Consider the following 15922-nt stretch of genomic DNA (forward strand, 5'->3'; position numbering starts at 1 on the left):
CAAGGCCAGCAATGGTGAGGCTTCCAGATCCCAACTTCTGAAACATCCTGTGCTTTCTCTTCTCTGTCATGTGACATTGGGGCCACTAACTCCAGAAGGCAAGGGTACATATGGGTAATGGGCATTTCACCTGCACTAACCTTGGGGAAAGCTTGGGTGGGGAAAGCATTGGGGAGAACAAGCAGAGTTGGGGCCAGTTTGGCACTGCAGCCACTTGTCATCTCTGATCAACTGACACCTTAGGCTACATGGTCAAAAAGACTCGGGCACTTTTATTACATTTGTAACATCCTAAAGAAGAGCAGCATCATGTCCCCAAATACCACAGGGCTTCCCAACTGCTCCCTCATTCTTACCCTGTGTCAGTGTATTGTATATATGTAACTACAATGATTGAGATGGGAAGGTAATATGATGGAGAATGGAATTTTAAAGGGGAAAGTGTGGGGGGGTAGGATATTACCATGGGATATTTTTTATAATCATGGAAAATGTTAATAAAAATTAAAAAAAAATTGTGAAAAGAAAAAAAAAGAAACCTTACATGAAACTTCACACAAACTTGAACACACTTCATTTGAAAAAACATCTTTGCAGATGTAATCAGATCAAAGACCTTAAAGGGAGACTATCCTGAGTGGCCTTAAATCCAGTGACCAGTGTCCTTGAGAGAGAGAGAGAGAGAGAGAGAGAGAGAGAGAGAGAAGAAGCCACTGAGGGAAGGCCATGGGAAACAGTGGCAGGGTGCGAAAGGGAGTGATAGGCCACAGTCTTGCAGGTCTGGAGGCACCTGCAGAAGACAGGCCAGAAGATCTTCCATTGAGGCTGGCCAACAGAGCTCAGCCCAGCCTTCACCTTTATTTCCAATTGACTTTTGGTCTCTTGAATGAGAAAGAACAGACTGTGGTTTAAGTTTCTGGACCTTTGATTTGATGGCCATGGGAAAGGCCCAGAGAGAGACCAAGTCTAGCCTTGCATGGATCCAGCTACCTGGCTTTGCACAACAGCTCCAGGGTCTGTGTGAGCTTAGAGAGTAGCCACTGGGGACAGCTGACTAAGAGCTGAAACAAAGCCTGTAGAAAACCTGAGCCCCTTCAGATGGATGAGGCTTAACTTCAGCAAGCTTCCAGAGCAGATACTGGGGTTCCTGCTGTTGGTGCTGGGCTCCAGACACTAAACAACTCCATGGAAGATCAAAGAATTTCTCCATAGATGCAGTCCTAAAGCTGGGCTGAGGGCAAAGTCTACAGGCATCCCCAGTGGTCCTGATGGAGAGGGAGCAGTGAAGCAGAGTGGACACTTCCTAGCCTGGAACCTTCGTTTTAGGGATGTGGATCCTGGCACCTTCTTCCTTGTCTCTAGCTACCTTCCAACCCAATGCCACCCCATGTAGCTCCTCTCTTTGCCTCTGTGGTCTGACTTGACTGGCTTCCCTGAGCTGGCCACAGGGAGGCTCTCTCTGAATGCCTGTACTCTCTTAGCCTGGACAACTGTATCCCCAGAAGGAAGTTACTCCTCTGAAAGCCAGCCCTGTCCTCAGCACTCTGGTGCCCCCTACCCAGGATGGGTGGATCTACCTGAGGTCAGCAACTTCAGCCCTCTGTGTCTGTGTGGTATGTCCACAACTGGGGAGAATAGCAGTAGATCAGGCTGGATTCATGGGTGATTCTTTCCAAAGGAAGGTTCCTTGTGGGATTAACAGGCAGGGCATAGTTAGCTGGGGAGCCCTAGCTTCTGTTAGGGGACACCGATTGGCTCAGGGCTGTGATGAGAGCTACACCACCAGAAGGTGCTGTCATCATGTTAGTTGGAATTTGCTTAACACGAAGATGAGCTATCCACAGTGATGGAAGGAGCAGGCTGGGTTAGACCAGGCCAGTATCTCACCTAGGGACCACAGGCTACAGGCCCCCTCAGGAAGGCAACAAAGCCCTCTAAATGGGTGAGAACAATGTAATCATTATACTTAAGAGTCTGTAAGCCCAGGATGGGCCAAATTACTCTGTTGTGTGGTCAGCCAGTCAACATATACTGTGTGTAAGTAGTGCTGTCCTTGGCTATGCAAGGGTCTGATCTAAGCAACAGTGCACTACAAATGAATAAAGACTATAGAGGGCTGGTGTGACAGTGGCCTGGGGCAGTGACATTAATCATTCAATGTGTAAAGGCCTTCCAGCTCAGAAGATGGGACCATTTTAGGTTTTCCTTTGAAAGCTGGACCCATGACAGAGGTAGAAAGAAGAGAAAAGTGGGCAGAGCTTCACCACTGCAGAGGGATACAGTGTCGTTAACGCCTCTGGCCATATCCTTTTACGTCTCTATGAGATTGCACTTGGTGATTTTGCTCCCTAAGTCCAGTTAAAGCCAGCTTATCTGTGACAGTGTCCCTCCCAAATGGCCCAATGCATCCCCATCTGGCGCTCTACTGGCTGTGTTAGAGACAGAGTCCATAAAATACTAGAAAGATGAACCAGATACCATATAAGCCACTCTGGTCCCTGACCAGAGAACTGAGGAAACAGGTGAGTATAGGAGCCCCTTTGTGGGAGCAGCAGGATATGAGGCTCCATATACCTAAATCTATCACCTTATAAATATGATTGGATTCTGTGATGAGGGAGGTGATGACAGAGGCTGTGGAGTTCTTGAGAGTGGATTATAGGGGGCCTTTGGGATAGATTACTTTGAGATGTGTTGTTATATTGTGATTTTTATTGAAGTATGTTTTCCTAAGGAACTGGGGAAGAAAAGAAAGATATAAAAACACTCAAAAGCTGGAAAAGGGTGGTAAATTAACACCCACAGACACAGAACTCTCTGAGTATTACAGACATATGAGCTTAACTTCTAGATGCAGTCCTTCCTGAGCAAATATGTCTCCAACTCTTTCAACTTCAGGTTCTTGGGCCTGCACAGGAACAAGGTGATGCTCACTCACCTCAGGGAGTGCTGTGCTGTTGCCACAGAGATGCTGCTGCACTGGGACTCAGGGGGTCAGACATGACAACACCTGTTCTCACATACACAAGGGGAAGAAATTCAAACCTACGGTGAGGCTGTAGGAGGCCCCTCCCTCCTTCCTCTGGCTCTGGGTAGTAGCGACATTCTGGGCATACTTGGCCATGACATAACCCCCCCCATCTATGCCCCTATGGTCACACAGTCTACCACCATGGCTTGGTTCCCTTTCTTCTAAAGACAAGAGTCACATGCCACCCTATTCAGTAAGAAATACATTCCAACTACAAAGATCTGAGGGTCTAGTGGCTATGGCCTTGGCCTTGGGGGAGTCCTCTAACCAGCACAGCACAGCAAGTAAGGCTTGCTCTCATAGGGAAGGAGACATGGCTGTGACCCTGTGGCATGGATTTCCTGTCACTAACATTTCTACTGGCTGTGCAAATCCCTTTTTGAGGGAAAATTCCTGGGTCTCCCCAAGGATCTCCCTCTGACCTCCCACAAAGACTCAAGTTTCACCATGGCAACCTCCCTGCTGAGTAGGTTAGAGGCTTGTCCTCACCATAGCTGTCACTTAGGTGTCCCTGACACATGTTCATGGACACCCATTGGAGTGTGATTCGGACAGAGAGAATATGGCTTGGCTCACAGATTTCCATGGGGAGTGATCAGGGATGCTTTATGGGATAAATCTGAGTAGTGGGAGCCAGGTGGTTCGTTTTGGCCTCAAAAAGGGACCTGGGAACAGGTATGCAAGACACAGACACCTTGTCTTTCTCTGTGAGCCCTTCTTGTTTCACCAGTTAAGTATCAAAGCTGCATTGCTCATGGAAATCAACATCTAGGGGACTGAGTTCCAAATAACAGTCTTGGCATGACCCACAGAGTGGAGAACCACAGGCCCATGGAGAAGCACAGAACAGTGGCCATGACAAGGCAGGTAGATGGAGCTTGTCTCATTAGACCACTGTAGGTAGCTCTATAAGACTTCCCTGGAGCTCCAGGAAGAATCACTTCTGAATGCCATCCCCTGTGCCCATGATCCATTCAAGTGTGCAGAATGGAAATGCTTTGCTCACACCACTGACAAGAAGGCAAAGGCCTGGCAGTGAGGCCGCAGCCCAGGACAACACGGGTAGAGCAAAGGCTGGACCCCAGCCCTCATCCTGGGTCAGCCACCCATTTCAGGCATAGACTGCATGACTAGTGTGTGGCCCTAGTTCCCGGCTCCATCTCCATAGCTAGGGTGGGCCCAGACCATATAGACCCTAATCTGTGCTGTGCATGACTGCTCTGGCTCTATAGGCAGTGGGGGAAGAGCTGGCTGGCAAGATCTGGAATCCAACATCTTCTTTTCTGTCCCCACTCCCAATACCGAGCCAGCACCATCACTATTGCTCTTTCCCCACACAGAGCCACAAGCTACAGTTGGTCACTAGCCCATATCTGATCCCAGACACTGAGTAGAATCTGTAACACACCAGCCCCTGCTTTCCAGCAGAGTCAGGATGTCACCACATAAAACCTTGTGACCAGCTCTTCCTGCCTAAAGGCCAGGGCTCTTGCTGCCAAAGACCCACCTCTCCCCATGAGCAGCTCATCCATGACCCAGTGTCCCTCTCCTTTAACCTGCCATCCTAGGCCCTTCCTGCTGGCCTGCCCTCTGCCACAATCCAGGGTCAACTTGGGATTTCCTAAAGGAATACTGTATGTGGAACTGGATCCCCTAAACACACCTTCAATCCTAGGCCTGGTGCCTGTGAACATGAGTCTGTTTGAAAGATGGCCTTTGCATTGTAAGCTATCACACAATGGCTGATGGGATTCTGGTGAGAATGTCAAGTGAATATGGGGGAAGGTGGCTATGTGGACATATGGGAATTCAGTTATAGGAGGGTAAGACTCACAGGTTGGAGTTTCCACTGGCCCATGCCTTCCTTGTGGACAGGGGCCCTGCTGTGGAAATCTGTCCCAGGGCAAACCCAAAGTCTTTATCTAGCAATGAATTGGCCAATGGGACTGATGATGGTTTTGTCAATATAGTGTTTGCTGTAAAAGCCTAAAAACTGAGTTTGATCTAGCACCCACATAAATGCCAAGCATGGTGACACATGCCTACAGACCCATGGGGAGTAGAGACAGGAGGACCCCTGGGGCTTTCTGGCCAGCCAGTCTTGCCTAAATCGTGAGTTTCAAGCCAGTAAAGACCTTGTCAAAAAAAAAGGTGGACAGTGTACCTGCAGATGATATCTGAGGTTAAACTCTGGCACCCACACATTGCACAGACATACACATGTACCCCCCCCAAATACAGACACACATACTAACACAATACATGCACACATACATATTACACACATATACACATGCAAAAATAAAGAAAATGAATAAGATATACACAATAACTCAAGGGTGGGCTATGGAAGTCTACTTAAGAACTCAAGAGGTGGGATATCCACCAGCTTACTAAGCTGTATTCAGAAGCTGAGGAACAGGGAACAGGAGCCACAAGGAACCTGGGCTGTTGTTGTCCCTACAGCTTCCTACTCACTAACCAGGCTGCACCCCCTGCTTTCACTCATCACTGAGTACTGAGCATTGAGCAGGCAAGGCTCTACAAGGACCTGAAGATGCAGGCATGGACAGAGACTTCACAGAGGTCCAGTCCCCAAGGGCAAACATCAACCAAAAGACATTAGTACAGGCAAAGTGGGGAGTCCCAACTAAGACTACGTACCCCAAGACAGCTAGAGGGAGCTTTTTGTGTTTGACTGCTTCATGTGTTGGACAGGTCTCATGTGGTGGCCCAGACTGCCCTGGAATGCACTGAATAGTCCCGGCCTAAACTTGCAGTGATCCTCTTGCCTCAGGCTCTCAAGTTCTAGAATGACAAGTGTGCACCATTAACCTTGACGTGGAGTTTTATTTTAAAGCAGGTATGGTAAAGCCCTGTGCTGTTCTGTAGGGGCATCTTCCAGTTTCCCCTGCCACCATGGCAGCCAGGCTTCCTCCACTGGCCTGGAGATGACTGTACCAGCCTCCAGACATGGTGTCCCAAATAGGATCTGCCCCACCAAGACACAGCCTGCCATCCAGCAGCAGCACATCCAGCCTTGCTTCTGTCTGACCCACTGTCACAGCCTCCAGCGTGACACCTTCTGTTCCAAGTCTCTGTGGCCTGCTTCTACCTTGGGCTTCCAGCATCTCCCAGGATCCTCCCATAATCTCCACACCTATGCTTTATAAAGTTCTAGAAGGTGCCATGGGCATTCTGCCCCTGAACCTCTGTTCTAGCCTTACTGGACTCCTAGGGCTAAGTCCATTGTATGGATCACCCCATAGCAAGGCAGGCTCTTCCTAACATAACCCTGAACACCCTGGAAATCAGCCTGCATGGCAGGAAGTGTACGTGTATGTTGCTATCTTCCTGACCCTGCAGTCATCCAAGCCTCACACTGGACCGTGGCTCCTCAGGACACCATTCTGCCTCATCACTCAAGGCCAGCTGGCAGCAGACCCTCTGTCATGGCACCTGAGACTGTCCCTATTCCTAATGCTCTCTTGGCACACTGTCTGTGGTATTTATTGCCCTGGGAGCAGCTTCTCACAGCTGACCATTAGCACACATGTCTGTGATATGCATGTCTAGTGCCCCTTCTATTTGGTGTCTTAATACCATGAAAGGTAATAATCAAGCCCAGAATGAGGGTTAGCTGATCCTGGAGGATTAGCCTGGTAAACTGTCTGCCATGTCTAGCATGAAGGCCACACATGCCAGGGGCTCAATACAATTTTTGGGAAAGGAATCAATGAAGTAGGCTATAATTGACAGTGATGGGAGAATGTATTTGTGACCAGTATTGTAGCCCCATCACTGGGTGGAATGGTGGGCCATGCTCCTCTGCATGTCCTGAGCTGAGGAAGCGTGCTTTGATTTGACTGAGCCCAGCCAGCTCTAGACAGTGGAGTCCTCACTGTGGGAGGCTAATGATGAAAGTAATGAGGCCCCTCAGGCTGGAGCAGGCTCCACACTGTCCTGTTTAATGGAATGCAGCCCAGGACTGCCATCTTGCCACCAAAGACTGGATAGAGGTAGTTCCTTTCCTATCTGCTCAGTGGGTATTCCCTTGTAACCATATGGTGTTGGAGCTAGCATCAGCATTGAGGCCGTGCCTGTAGGATCAGTTTTCCTTCTCACCCCACCACACCTTCCTGACTAGTTGGAAGATCTCTGGATGCTCCAAAGTCCTCATTCTTCTGATGAACTTTCTCCTGGAAGGCTTCTCTGAATCTTCCCCACATTGTGCAGGCAAGAAAGTGCCTCATTTAACCCTGGCACCATCCATGGATCTTGTAATAGCATCTGAGAGCCCTCTATGCCCACAGCAGTCAGCTCAGATAACTGGGGACCAAAAGCCAGCAGGCCCTAGATCTCATGCCCAGACTACATGCTGGTCTTAACACACAGGGCTGCACAACCTCACCTTGCACATGGGATACCCAACCTCAGAGGCATCAGGGTCCAGGACCCCAGATCTCCCTTTGGAGGCTGGAGCTTGCCAGAGTGGTGGTGGGATGGGGCTGGCAAGATCAGTGTGGTGAAGCTCACATCCCACAAAGTGTCTCCATAGCAGCATGTGCCAGACCCGAGGAGGAGCACAGAAGGCGGCAGTCAACAGCAGTGAGGATCACCTCTCCTACACCTGCCCCTCTGTGAATGAGTCTCCATCCGTAGCCAGAGCCCCATGTGTGCAGTGTGGGCACAGACCCCTTATACTTCATTGAGGATCCTTGACAGCTTGCTTTACAATGCTCCAGGAACCTGAAGTCAGAGTTGGAGAGCCTCCCAACAGCACTAGACTTCATTCTGCTTCCCTCCCCAGATACAGGGGACAAGGCTCAGTCACAGATCTACCTGATTTCAGATGTGGTGTACTAAGTAGGGGTAACAGGGTACAATGTTCACATGCAAATCCCTGGCTGTCAGAGAACGTCCTAGGGCTTTAACTATTCAATCCCTGCACCCAACACTAACTCTAAGATGCTGTTGGTGAGTAGGAGGCATGAGGAAACCTGGAAGGAGCCAGCAGGATATAGTGCATTGCCACTGGCCAAGTGGTTAGCTATGAAGAAATGTGGGCCCTGACATTGTGTCAGCACACAGCATTCATTCTCTCCTTCATTCACTCCATAATTTGGTGCACTTGCTGCATCTTTCCCCAGTGCCCCAAACTGTGGGGTGTCTTATATTAGCCCTCAATGTTTATACTAACATCTATTGGGGGTTATGCTTCTAAAGTAAATGGATGTTTGAGTACCACTTAGTCCAAGCCCTGAGCTGGTCTAAGGAATATAGACATGCCCTGAAGCTTAGAAGAGGAGCTATGGATACAGTTCAGCTTTGGTCATAAACAACGGGCTCTGGCTGACAAAGATGGTGAGGTCCCCATAAGCATGCCTGCATCCGAGGCCATATTAGTGAAAGCAGCTGTGCACCTGGAAGAGGGTTCACATGGGAGCCTATGACAGTGCTCAGGAGGATGGAGAACCAGCTCCTGTTCCGAGAGGGGAGTGAAGAGTGGTAGGATAGAGACCTGGGCCCTGCAAGGGACAGCTGAGATGAACATAGGTGTGAGGACAGGAAGTACGGTGAGAACCAACACATGCTCACACTGTGGTGGCTCTACAGGCCAGGGGACACAGGCCTGGCACCTAAAGCCAGGGAGGCTGAGCCAGTTCCATGGGCAGGAGCCATTCAAAGCCACTCTTACACTATCTGCAATGGTGGGGGTGTGAACCTCCCAAGTCTGGCAGAACAGACCACCAAGAGGTGGGAATGCACCCAGGAAACACCAGGGGGCCTGTGTTAGAACCTCTCTAAGCCATGGCAGCCAGGCTATGAGGGAATGTGGGGTGCAGCCCTCATTTTACAAATGTGGCAGCTGAGGCCAAGGGCAGGTGTCCTCTCTCCAGAGTGAGAGTCAGTGAGGAGACACATCCCGGTTGTGCAAGACTCTGGCCCCAGGCAGTCAGCATGTTCCCATCTAGGTAGTCATCTCAGGACAAGTCAGTGGGGCTCCGAAGTCAAATCTCTCTGCTCCTCACTGTTCCCACTACAGGATGGAAGGACAGTCCCCACCAGAAACCCTTGCCACCCCCTGGCTTATCAGTGCTGGCTACCAGGAGCCAGGCCTCCCAGGAAACTTGCCCTTGAGAGCTGTGCAGAGAGCATAAATGCGTGATGGCTAGAAGAAGCAGGCCCATGACCCTGGTGAGTAGGATTTCGGGTAAACTTTCCTTTCACTAATTACTATTGCCTACATTTTCTGTTTTTAATTTGGAGGTGAGGTCTTGCTCTGGAATCCACTCTGTAGTCCAGGCTGGCCTTGAACTCACAGCAATCCTCCTACCTGTCTCCCAAGGGCTGGGATTAAAGGCGTGTGCCACCACGCCCAACAGAGTTGCCTACATTTTCTGCGATGATTGTGTATGTTTATAAAGAAGTATATGCTTGTATCTGGCACAAGGCCTTTGAGACGGCAGATGCATTCTGACAAACATTAAAATTAGAGGAAATGAGAAAATGCCAGTGCTGCAGGTCCCCAAAGATGCTCGGCACCCACCCCATCCTCGGAAGGCAGCCTGTCACTCACCCTGTAAAGACCCTCCCCTCCCTCCCCTCCGCACTCCCACCTCGGAGGAAGGGAGCCGAACGCTGCAAACATTACTCAGAGGAGACCTCACCACTGCTGGGCTGCAAAGGGAACAAAGCATCAGCAGCACAAAGAAAAGGTGGCTGCTGGCCTGGCTACTGATGCCAGGTGATAGCAGTGCCCCACTAGGAGCAGTTTCCACAAGAGAATGGCCAACATCAGCTGCCAGTCAGCTGGGTCACACAGGCCTGATGGTCAGGTGGGATACTAATAACCATCACTTTCCTGTTACTTAAGTACTGGACCATGTGTGCTTTTTGCCCTGTTCTGGGCAGTTGTATGGTCAAGACCCCACCACATGCCTACAGTATCAGGCTATTGTGTACCTGGCCTACAGCTGGAAATGAGGCTGTGGGTGAGGCTGGGCTTCAAGCCCCGGCTACTGTCTATACAGAGCTGGGCAGCTTTCACATGAAGCTGCCTGCTGCCCCCCCCCCCCCCCGGCCTACCTTCACAGAGAGTCTTCTCCAAGTTCCCCAACTAGCTGGCAGCTCTGCCACAGTGCCTGCCCATTGTCACAGCCCTATGGTATCACTTGACAGTAAAACTGTTTGGGGCCATCTTGTTCTTCTACTCCAGAATGTTACACACACAGGTTCAGTTCAGACTCCTAGCTCACTCGTGGTCCAGTGTAGAAACTCATGTGCTCCATCAATGAACGAGTTAATCTTTGCTCAAAACACTGAGCTAATAAACTAGACACTTGGGCCTTCTCTCCATTTTGCTTCCCGCGGCCCATGGTTGGCAGGGTGCAGGCTTCCTATTAGAAGTTTCCGACAGCTGTTGTCACCAGGCTCCCAGCGTGGTGACTGGAGAACCAATTTCCTTCCAGCCTGGTGAGCATCAGTGTGCCATGGTCCAGGGCCCCACTGAAGGATTAATCAGGTTATCTGTGCGCACGAGGCAGCACTCAGCTCAGTGAAGGCATGCACAGGCACTATCTCCCTGGACCCACCAAACTTGCCTCCCTGCTATCTCCAAATTCAATAAGCACAAGGCACTGGCTTCATCCCCCAAGCTCTTCACCAGCCTCCAATGCTTGCCTTTCAAGTGGGGGTATGGAGCAAGGAGAGGCCTTCTAGCCCATCACGTTTGCCATCATTGGAAGCCCTTGAGTCTGGGGCCTCTCCCACACTCCCCACCACTGGGGAGGGACCACTCAGGGAGCACCTACTGCATGCGGGCATTTGTTCCTTTAGTCCCTCCTAAGAATATGTGATTTGAGTTCCAAGTAACCAATGCATTCCTCAAGGTCAACATCAGGGTCTGTCCAGGGTTCAAATAAGATCTCTTGTACAAGCCTAGGTCCTTTCAATAAACAGGCTGCACAGCCCATTCTAGTGACATGGGACCCAGTGCTCCTGAGACCACTCATTCCTGCAGTCCTTCATGCACAGAGGCACCCACCCGGGGTTCAGAACTGAGTCATGGTGCCAGCCTCCCTGGCCTTGTGCTTGGCCTGTGCTTCTCAGTGCTGGGTCATGCACTGTCAGTGCCTCTGTTTCTTCACCTGCTAAGAGTCACTGTCCCACTGCTTCCACGAAGCATAGGTCAAAGGCCAGTGTTATGCTGGTCTTCTATCCATTCTATGGAGAAAGAAACCGAGGCTTGGGAACACAGGACATTTGTTCAAGACCTCCACGAGGGACTGACATAAAGACAGTGCGATGGGTAGTGAGATTCAGGGAGTGCTCATGTGTGCCCATTAACCCATTAACTCAACGGCTAGACACTGGGCATTTTCCATATACCGAACCAAGTGAATGCCAGGCACCAGCTGGCCTCCCTTTACTAGCTGAACCCTCTCAGTGCCAGACTTGGCACTGGGCACAGAAGTCATCAAGACCCATGAGAAGAGACTCTTTTCCTAGAGAAGGTCTCTGAATAGCTGAGGCCTGCAGAGCAAATGATAATCACAGGTATGTGGGACATGGGGGGGTGCTCTGTGATGTACAAGAAGACAGGAACCCTGATTCAGTTAAGCACCAGCCTTGTCAGAGTGTGCTGCATACATTCCTGTCTGATTTCCTAACATTAGGGGTTATTGTCATACTGTCATCCCACAAGAAACGTAAGACAAAGACCAATACTTAGTCCCATACCCAGCTGCTAAAGCTTCATGATGCTAGTCTTCTTCTGCCCATTCTGTGGAGGAAGAAACTGAGGCTTGGGAATTCAGGTCAATTGTTCCCACTCCAGCTCATGGGTGAGATGCTGAGGCTCCAATGCAGGTCCCAGTAATGGCTCTGTGGGCTCCCTTCATTGGTAATTTTACTGAATTTGGAATTGCCATGAAAACACACTTCTGAGAGGCTGTGAGGGTATTTCCAGAGAAGCTTAACTGAGAAAGCAAGACCCATTCTGAGTGTGGATGGCACCATCCCATGGGCTAGGGTCCTGACTGAACACACATGATCAGCTGCTCTGCCATGATGGACTACAACCTTACACTGGGAGCCAAAGTAAAACCTCCATCCTCCAAGTTACATTTGTCAGGGATTTGGCCATAGCAATGAAGTAAGTAAGATACACCCTCCATCTTTCACAGTTGTTTGGGGCTCAGAAGATGTGCAGTACGGCATCATGCTCGAATGCTCTCCTGTAGCATCTCTTGCATTCTTTCCCTGAGCTTGTGCTATGAATTTTCCAGAATGGTACTGACCACAAAATCTGACCCAGAGCCAGATGTGTCCTGCTGTTCAGGATAATCGGAGAAACTGAGGCAAGTACTGCAGTAGTTCTCAGCCATGTCCTCGCAATCCTGGGCGATGGGAGTGGGCATGATGCACATTCCCAAGGGCCAGGGGCAAGACACAGGGTCTGAGGTGCTGCTGCCCAGTATTCCCTGGTGAGGTTCTGTGCAATGTCCCCAGAGGATGGCTGTAGGCCATGGGGCCAGAGGAAAGACTCCTCATTGTAGGTTTGCCCATGGTGTCACCAGCACAATTATTAGTATAACCCTCAGGATGTGGAAAATGGCAGAATTCTATTTAACATATATCTCATTCTATGAACATTCCTGCTTGGGGCAGGATTTTATCAAGTGCATAAATACTCTGCCACAGCGGTCTCTGAATTTGAGGCATATACTGATCGGCATTCTGCTTTTCCTTCATTAATCACAAAGTTTGTGACCACCCTGAAGAAAAGGGTCTGGGTGAACAGGCTTGCCCAGAGGTCAGCCAGATGCTCAGTCACAAGGAGAGGATGAAGCTGGACCTGGGCAGGGAAGCAGCTGGCTTAGAGAAGGGAAGATGGTGGCCTTCAGTTCCAGACTCTAGGGACTCCCTTCTTTTACATTCTGAGACTGAAGCCAATCTCTTTCCAGGGGAGGGGAACATGCAAAGGCAGTAATTATTTTATTAAGGACCAGGAAATGATGAATAATTTAATTTGGAGAAAGAACGGCATGGCTGATTGAATGTTGCTTCTTTGGGCCTGACATCACCTCTCACTAATTTCCTTTGACATTTCTGGCAGGGCATCATGAAAAAGGTTCAGGAACATTTGAGTTGTGCCTTCAGCCTGGGCCTTTCTGAGCCTTCCAGGCTGGAGGAGGGAAGAGAAAGATCAAAGTCTTGGATGGCAATGAGGTACCTTTCACAAGCCTGCATCATAAAAAATTAAAATCTCTAGTTTAGCCCTGTGTGTTGAACAAGTTGTCACAGGCCTCGGAAGGCCACTGTGAGTTCACAGCAGGGTCATGGCCACAGATGTGAAAATACAACTCCAGGCTGTTAGATGGCCATGCAAAGTGGTCCCTTGTGACAACCACGATCAGGGAGTATGTGAAGTTACTTCCCAGCTCTTGCTAAGTCACATCACTTTTCATGAGGATGACCTTGTTCAGAGTCACAATCCGCAGCTCTGCACAGCAGAAGCTGACAAGCCCTCTGCTGCTCCCACTGCCCAGATGACACTGGAGGTCCAGGACTCTGGATAACCTAAGGCCTGGGACTATATACAACCCATCTGCCAGAAAGCCATGACAGGTCACACCAGAGCTGTGACGGCCAAAAGGGAAACACTGTGTGCCACTGGAAGTCAACTGCACCTGGTATCTGGGCCCCAGGTGGCATCTCTCCCACCAATACCAGCTTGAAAGGACTGGCACCCAAATGCCTGGGCTTCAGACACACATAAGACCCTCAAGGTTGCACTGACCACTGGGTTCTGGCTGACCAGTGCCTTCCTAGCTGGGTCCCCACAGAGCAGAGTTCCATGGGCTAGGCATCCTTGGAGCTCTGGCTGTGCCCTGGCCTGCCCTGGGGCTAGGAACCAAGACAGGATCTGTGACAAGTACCACATGGCTTCCAGTTATTGGTGGTCCAGCCTGGTGTCTGGTGGCTCCCATGATACAAAGGGATCTCACTGGGCAGAAATCATACCTTAAACTCTATTTTGCTCTTTTCCCAGTTACTTTTGTCAGTTTGGGGCCACTGTGACAAAATGTCTAGGGCAATCAACTTACAAAGAGAACAGCGTTATTTGGGCTCAAGTTTGTAGGTTTCAGTCAAAGATTTAGGGACCATTACTTCTAACCCTCTATAGGAGATGGCACCAGGACAGGAAAGAGAGAGAGGAAGGAGCTGGGGTGCCACTGACCCAAGGCTTCCTACTAGGCCACAACTTTTAAAAGGCCCTACCATTTCCCATAGTGCCATGGCTAGGCCTGAGGGGACATTCAAGATCCTAGCTATAGCTCCAGTATAGTAATGTTTGATATAATACTCCTGTGATGCTGGGCAGCAGCAGCAAGCTGCAGGTCCCAGTTGGCCTGTGACCTTGAGTCCATGGTGTCCGACATGGCTCAGTGGCACATCTAGAAGCAAGGTAGAATCAAGGGAGCCCCTACTTGATGGTATTCCAACCTGCACAGAGCTCAGTGGGATGCAGCCCTGTTATATGTTAAATAACAGGTGTGATGTCATGGCACCACTGCCCTCTGGCTTGGGACCCCTGAGGAAAGTGCCACCTGGGGGAGGGTGGTCTTTCTGGAGGAAATGTTCATGCAGTACAGTGCAACAAGCAAACACCAGGCTTGAGGGTGTTTCTTTCAGCCTTGATCAACATGTGTCAATGCCTTTTGAGCCTCTGTTTCTCCTCTGTCAAGTAGGATAACAACATGTCCCTCTTGCTTCCAGAACCAAGCTTGGTGCCTGGCCTGCAGTAGATAAAGGAGATATTTGTTGAGTGACTTACTGAGTGTGGGCTGGCTTGGAGAAGATGTTCAGACATGGTTAAGCCTGACTCTCAGCAGCCTGACAGGAGCAGCTGCCCCCGCCTTCTCCTCGAGTCTGATAAGTGAGAGGCATTAGGAAAAGCTTTTGGGCTTGAACAGCTGGCTCTCCAAGGATGTGCTCCTACCAACAACAGCAGCAGGCCAAACATGGAGAGTGGACAAGAGAACACTTTTTCAGAGTGAAAGCTGTGCCCAGTGGAGCCCAGCAGAGCCCAGTGGGCCACTGCTATTCACAACAGCATCTTCACTGAAGCTCCTGACTCCACAAGGGTGCTTGACTCCGACGGAAGCCCTCATCTCAGAGCTAGTGGCTGCGTGGGCTTCTCCCCTGGTCAGACCTGCAGGGTCTGCTCAGGGTCCCCTTGTTAGCTGCAGAGCTCTGGAAAGGTGGTAGTTTCATGATCAGCATCCTTAGGTTAGGGACACTGCATGTCTCAGCATGAGCACCCCCAAGAGGCCACAGCTCCCTTTGTAAAGACCCAGGCCAGACTTCTATGTATTGATGGGAGGTGTTCACAGCACGGGCCTGGCTCAGATTTCCCAGTCAGGGCCTCACAGGCTCCTGGGTTACACAAGGCCATGTGGAATGATGCTGGGCACAGAGCCTAGCACCCTATAGTAGCAACTGCTCACCCTCTTCACCCAGCAGCTCAGATGAACCAAACTTTGCAGGAAAGGCTTGAGTGACAGGGAGGACCTGGCCATCACCTCCAGTGGCTCCACATGTCTTAGCTGTTGCCTGCTGCCCTGATCCATTGGGGACCAGGTCAACTACACCTCATCCAGCCTGGCCCAGGTCCCCATGCATGGCTTTGCATCCCATGTCACTTGTGCCTTTCTTCATGGTCCCCAGAGCCCACTCCCATAACCTATTCAGGGCTTTGGTAAGTGTCACTTTTTCCAAGACAATTTTCCCCATAGTGCCCTGTTTTCCCTCCACACAATCAATCCCTGGGCTATCCACAGGCTCCGTCAGGCTAGTACTTGTCTGGGGCATCTGAGTCCCCAG

At 50.3% G+C, this 15922-nt stretch overlaps 1 protein-coding gene across 1 annotated transcript in view; it reads right to left on the bottom strand.

The window, feature by feature from the left end:
* Sorcs2 (sortilin related VPS10 domain containing receptor 2) overlaps positions 1-15922 on the bottom strand; it is a 478299-nt gene that overhangs the window by 232408 nt on the left and 229969 nt on the right. The window lies entirely within an intron of this gene.

Source organism: Jaculus jaculus, chromosome 11 (genome assembly GCF_020740685.1).
Source record: "Jaculus jaculus isolate mJacJac1 chromosome 11, mJacJac1.mat.Y.cur, whole genome shotgun sequence".
In the NCBI taxonomy this organism is placed as follows: Eukaryota; Metazoa; Chordata; class Mammalia; order Rodentia; family Dipodidae; genus Jaculus; species Jaculus jaculus.